Source organism: Mixophyes fleayi, chromosome 3 (genome assembly GCF_038048845.1).
Source record: "Mixophyes fleayi isolate aMixFle1 chromosome 3, aMixFle1.hap1, whole genome shotgun sequence".
In the NCBI taxonomy this organism is placed as follows: domain Eukaryota; kingdom Metazoa; phylum Chordata; class Amphibia; order Anura; family Limnodynastidae; genus Mixophyes; species Mixophyes fleayi.
Window position 1 is genome coordinate 292,681,651 of NC_134404.1, and position 7,049 is coordinate 292,688,699.

Genomic DNA, 7,049 nt, shown 5'->3' on the forward strand with positions numbered 1-7,049 from the left:
GAGAGAGAGAGAGAGAGATACATACATATTATATATATATATATTATATATTAGGGATGTGCACCGCACAGCACAGAACAGAACAGCACAGCACGAGATCTACCAGAACAGAGGACCACCTAACACACCCTCCCTCTACCCTGATCAATGCCCGAGTGAAGATGGGGAATTTATAGGTTCCGAGTATCGCGAGATCCGACAACGGGATTATGACTCGGAGCCTCGCTTTCAAGTTTTCATTTGGCACCAATACCCGGATCTGTCTCGGATCCGACTCGGATCGGCAACGTTCGGGTGGGCTCGGATTCAGGAAATCCGAGTGCGCTCATCTCTAATATAGATATATATATATATATATATACAAGTTAACCCGTGCATGATACTCATGCATTCTAGTCAAATCAAGCTACTTAAGGTGTTAAAAAGGTTCTTGTCATGCATTTGGGCCATAGCCCAGGCCTCAACCACCAACCACTCCCCACTGTCACCCCCGGCAACCACCAACCACTCCCAACTGTCACTTCTCCTTCAAGAAATATATATATTTTTTTTAAATCTTTATAAACACTTTTAACAATTAACAAATTAAATTAACAAATTAAAAACATCTTAGTATACCAAATTTCAGCCCTTTCAGATTTTTTTTTCCCACACACACTAGGAATTTAGTAGGTCAGTGTATAACTCTGCCAAGCAGGTGGCGCTGCAGCTTGGTTTTATTTTTTCCACACACACACACACACACACAGACTAACACACGCCACTAGACATTTATATATTAGATATATATATGATCAAAAAAGTTAAACCGCAGTGTAAAAAATCAAAACATGGCTGTCTTTAGTATATATTGTTTTGCTTCCCCCCTATGTATTTCCCTGTTTTGTAGGATGCTCACATTAGTAGTACTTCAAAGGACAGCTTATCATCCACACAAGAAAAAAATAAAACACAAATCAGCTTCTAACCTTGCATATTGTCTAATTGAACTCCTGAGTTTTATTTTAGATCTAACATCTATACAATAATGTGGAGGGTGCACAGTAGGGCTACCTAGTACTGCAACTTCTTGGGGCCCCTTACGTAGCCTCCAACTGCACAGACAGGCCAGAATCCCTGGGCAGTCTCCAGGCCATGGTACTTTGCACCTGCTCCAATACCACTCTCTGTGTCCCTGCTCACAAGAGTAATCATCAGACAACAACACAAAAGAAGAAAGATATTCCCTTAGGTATTTTTCATTGAATTTATTCATTGTTCATCTAAGTATTATCTACATTATGTGAACTGATTAAATTAGTAGTGTGTCAAATATACAAACACCAGACTCGCAATTTCCGCTGCTTTTAACCAAGTTGCTCCATCACTTTTTTTCAATTCATTCCAAACTGATTTCTTCCCAGACTTCTTCATGGGTAGATGATGCACCAGTACATCCAGTGTCTGATTGCTGGATGCCAGGAGAGTTCTCTTTAGTATCCAAAAGAGACGATTTTGACTTGGGATATTTTACAGCAGGATCAGACTGCGGAAGCCAAGGGTTCAATTGGTTCAAGTCCATGTAAAATTCTAAATAAATTCCGTTGTACACTGGAGACTTTGGTGAAGTTTGATTTAGTGCACCGGCTGTATAGTTATTCTCCAATATGTTGGTACATTGGGATAGACTTTGCTCCTGGGAGCTTGTATTCTTGTGGTCAATAATAATATAAGTATCTTCATCATCAACATCAATATTTTGGCAGCTGAAAAAGAAACGAAAGAACAGGAAGACAATATAACTTACCACCAGGTTACAATCAGGTAAGTTACAGTACAGATGTAGTTACAGACAGGGGAATAATGTAACCTTCAGCTATGACAATGCCAATTTTTTATGTACTACTGTGAGACTTCAATATAATCACAGGTGTCAATGATCTGGCAAAGCCTCAATATCAGGAAGGGCTGTATCTTCTAAATTAATACTTAGAGGTAGAAATGACTTTCATACTATGTACAAATGTATCAGAAGCTCTTTCAGCACATTACATATATGGCCACACAGTTATAACACATATGGGGTACAAGCAATAACAAGTTTAAGTCACTGATGAGCTGCATCATGTGAAGTTCAGTTGTGTCAGTATGATGTACTGCAGAAAAGCTTCATATCTTATAGCTAATTATTTTACAATGCCCTCACTAATGTAACATTTTGAGGAGAGTGTTTCATCATACATAACCCAATATGAACATGTACTGGAACTGACTCAGATCATCCCTCAAAGAGATCCTTTTGCTGATATCATTCTATTACAGTCTATATTCAAAACGGAAAAACATAAAGATTTCAGCAGATTTTGGTAAGGACCTGCAATTCATCTCCCGGAGGAGATTCCCTTTACTTCCAAATCAAATTCTTACCATGTGCAAGTTAGGGCTGAAATCATTTTTGAATTGATTGTCCCGAGGTTCTTGTTTGTGCTGAGATAACTTCCCATATTTTATGCAACTGTTTCTTTCGAAGACTTTAACTGAAATGAGAGAGCATTTGATTAAAAGCTTGTTGAAAAGTATACAGACATACATATTTCCAAATGTTCATAATGATACAATGTAGGTGTGCTCAAAGCAGCAATACAAGAATTATTTTGTCTCTTAATAGCAAATTAAGAACACATTGAGCATGTATCTGATAGCTATTGTTTGCTGTTTTTGTATCTCCCCTTGTGATATCGATAGTAAGCTGCCTGCTGAGCTAGTGATACAATACAGTCCTACACAAGGCTCAGACATACACCCAACATTTAGACATGCAAAATCAGGACAAAATAAGCCCCACCACAGATCTGCCAAAACACAACGTGATCCAGTCATAAACGCCCACTTTAGGCAAAAGTATGCCCACTTTTATGTAAGCCACACTTCTTTGACCCTGGAGGGGGGAGAGGAGGCCCAGCAATAATGATATACTGTAATTTTCTACTGAAAGGATAGTGGATGTTTTGATGAATAACTATATGATGTGATAGACAACATTGAGAGATTAGTTCAAAACAGAAACCAGGGATGAGGAAAATGATTAGACTAGATAGGTCAAATGAGTCTGTACTGCCTTCAATATTCAATCTTTCTATACCCATTTAGCCATTACGTAACACAATGTGTCTGAGAGAATTTGTATGTATATTTGAGGTAAATACATATTTTGTTTTATGCCTGCTGTATAAATGTTTTCACAGATAATAAATAATTAGCTATTAGGTAGATAATCTACATCACATGATTCTCAAACAACTAGGTCCTAGAACTCCCAACAGGTGAAATCACACCAGCAATCTAAAGTCCTAAGAATGGTACATTACTTACATTATGGGTAACTACAAATCTATGTCTTACCTCGATATCTCCAGGATACAGAATGATGTGGGGTCACAACAATCCAGAGACATCAGAATCTTGTGATGTCACCCTTCCTTTGTGACACATAGAATGTCATGCCGAGACAGTTCTAGTAGTTACTGCAGCATATGGACACTGTAACCAGAATCTGTTTAAAGCAAGTTACCTAAATGTTTAAAAAAAGTCCCAAAATATCTATATTCTCATTTAAAGTGTAGATGTGATGGAAATGTTACAAACAGAATCTGTTTAAAGCCAGTTACCTAAATGTGTAATACAAGCAATATTTCCATCCTTTTACACTGAATAACAACCAAGTCCTGTCACTGCCTTTTTCCTCTACAAGGGAGAAGTGAGAATAAAGCTAACCGGACACACACTTCAATATTTTAAGCGATATCAGACAAATAACTCAGTATCACTCAGCCTAATATGTGCCTGATACCTGATAATAATCTGATCAAAACTGAATACACCATTATCAAGCATGTTGGAGTCCCAGAAGGCAAAATATCATCCAATTTAGCCACCCACATGCAGGGTCTGACTTGGACATGAAGGGTCCACCAGAGAAAAACAATGGTGTGAGCACCATCGCAAATCTTCAACGATTTGTTGGAGGAATGTGGCCAGCTGTCAAATATCACAAATAAGAACATATATGTATCAGAGCTGATACAAGACTTTAATCAACAGCTTGACCTCAATACAACGCTGAAGCATAGAGAAACCAATGTTACCATAATCATAAAATGAATATAGAACCAAAGAAGTCCCAAAATATCTATATTCCCATTTAAACCGTAGATGTGGTGGAAATGTTACAAACAGTTCTCTATATCGAATTCAATAAATTCTGGAACCAGCCCATAACATGAAGGACGTGCTTCTCAATGGTTTAAGTCTCTGAAAGCACCTAGAGATCAAAAAGAATCAGGTCACTTTCACTGCATTTGGTGCATGTTTATGAACTTGGTGACCAGAGATCCTAAAGTATATTTACAATATTTATGGAACAATCAAAATAATCTCTCCAGTTTGCACTCTTTGATAAGCATAGAGGGTTAGCAACCTGGGGGTATTTAGCTGTGATTTTTTCAGAGATTTAAAATCGCTGCAAATCTTGAGAGATAACCGGCGATATGAGTTCCCAAGTCTCCATATATATTAAGTAGCGATTTGCAGTCTGATCTTCAAAATCTCTTTTCATCTGTCTCGATTTGCGTTGATTTCAAACTCACCCGTGTTTACCTGAAAATCGCCATTTTCAAACCAACACTCATTTCTGATTGGTTGCAAGTTTTCAATGCAAAAGTTTTTTGTTATTGCTAATTACTATATTTTCCATGTCCTTCGTTTCTGAATGTATGTGTTTGTTGTTTTGTATTTGTTTTTTTGTTTGCTTTTCCCCTGTGTCTTTGTCTGTCAGCATTGTGAGAGGCATGAGAGGTGAGGAGGCTAGGGAGAGTGGGGATGAGGACAGAGGAGCTAGGAGGTGAGGAGGAGCAGGAATAGGCAGGCCCTTCTGTGGGAAAACAAAGTCTGGGCGCAATGTGCGCTTCATTTTGATTAAAGTTGTGCGCTCATTCACAATTTAGTGCCGGTGTATAAGTGCATATTGGGGAGCCTAGCTGCAAAGACCATGATTGCACGCAAAAAGCAGCTGTGACCACAATTATGTGATGCGGTGAATGCGGTGGGTCCCATTAATAATTAATAATTCAATAATTAATAATTTAATTGAAAACTGGCACAAAAGCATTGTTATGCCTTCAGCAGTATGTATGCATATGTATTTACATATGTATGTATTCTGTGTAAACCCCATCTAGTGGTCAGCCTGGCATTAACATAAATTGAACTCTCAGAGCCTCTGTAGTTTAGTTTCCAATGCACGATGGGTAGCTACAGGTCTCCAATTTAGATATTACATGCTAAGAAGCAAGAGGTGCAGTATATCTCTCCCCTTAGCACAGAATCAATGGTAAGATTGCTCCCTAGTTATGCACTTTTGCCACGTGTTTTCATGTTTGCATTACAATACATTTGTTCATGTTGTAAATGTATTTCCTCATTTCTGTATTACAGTTTTACCGCTTGAATTATAACTTTCTTAACTACTTGAATAAACAACATTGAAGTAGGAGTGGTTATGTTGTCTGTCTGATTATATTCAGGCTAAAGAGAAGATTATAGTGAAGACAGAACAGACATCAGTGATATTAAACGCAGAGTCAAAGAGAAGATGACTAAGGAGAGAAGATCAGCTGCAGGAACTGGAGGTGGGCCCACTCTGGTAAAGGCCTACACGTCATATGAGGAGTTTAAGCAGCTGATCCCATTTGAGCTCCTCGAAGGGATTAATGTGCGGGACACAGACAGACCAGTGTCACAAGCTAAGGCTGGTGAGTAATATATAAAATAATTTATTTTAATCCTTTATGGTCAAACAATAATGCAGCATCATGTAAATATCAGATTTTTCTACACATTGAAAGTCTTTGTCTGAAATTGGTTATCTAATGTACTAATGTCATTTCTTTTTTTTCTATAACTCATCCAAACATAATAAGTTGAGACATGTCTAATTTTTAACTCACAGGATCCTCTCAAACACTGACACCAGCATCAGTCCTCAGAATGGAGGATGATGACTCTTTGGAAGGTAAATGCATCTATGTTGTTATTGTACAATGTGTAATCACTGGTTTTTTTTATTTCAGCTTTAAGTTAAATGTAGTAAATGCATTTCTCCACTTAATGATTACTATTTTTATTTTTTATTTATTTTTTAATTAAAAAAAAAAAACATCAAAAGGTCATACATCAAGTGGCACAATTGGGGATACAGAACATATTGATGCACCAGAAATCCAAGGTGACATTTATGTGACCCTCACACCTGTGCTGGATGTCACTGAAGTGCCACAGTGTGCAGAGTCTGCACCACCAGCCTCTCCTGCAAATCCCCCATCAAGCCAAGGACAACAGCCATCTGTGCCTAATTTGGCACAAGGTGTATAGCAATTTCGTGATGTGCGGGCTAACTTGGTTGTCAGGGCTCTCTGAGGGGCATCCAAATGCAGCTTACTAGAGGCTTTCGCTATTTGTGGAAAATTTATGACAATCAAATGCGATTGTGTACCTCTATGGAAAGGATTGACAACTCTTTGGTGCAGATGAACACTGGCGTAAACAATCTTACTGGGGCAGTCAGAGAGTTGTCCTCCAATTTAGTGGCTATTTGTGGGCAAACAATGGCATGGCTACCGTTGCCCCCATCGTCAGGTGGTAGCAGCCAAACCTCTACCCCAACCAACTCTTTGTCCATTATTCTATTGGGTAACAGTGGGAGGTTCAGGGGTGGCAGACGGTCATCCACCAGCTGGAGCAAGTCACCAGAGCCTGCAGGAAAGAAAAATAAAACAAAACAATATTATTTAGTTTGTATTTATGGCAAAGTGCCTTTTTCGTTTAGCAACTTAGACTGTGTTATTTGTTCATTTACATTTAGTTAGTTAGTTAATACATTTTTTTTATGCACACTTGTGTTGTTTGCTTGGATAATCTAGGTACACTTATTATATTGTTTCTAACATTCAATAATGCCTAAATGGTTATTTCTATAAACATACATATACCCAGAAAATAAGGTTAATGGTGTT

General features: G+C 38.1%; 1 long non-coding RNA gene across 1 annotated transcript; it reads right to left on the reverse strand.

The window, feature by feature from the left end:
• Nucleotides 1–1,262: 1,262 nt before the first annotated feature.
• On the reverse strand, nt 1,263–6,846 carry LOC142142983 (uncharacterized). The gene is made up of 3 exons (XR_012689435.1): nt 6,590–6,846; nt 2,407–2,516; nt 1,263–1,745 (listed from the first exon to the last, which is right to left on the reverse strand). It is a non-coding gene; the product is annotated as an uncharacterized LOC142142983 (long non-coding RNA).
• Nucleotides 6,847–7,049: the final 203 nt, after the last annotated feature.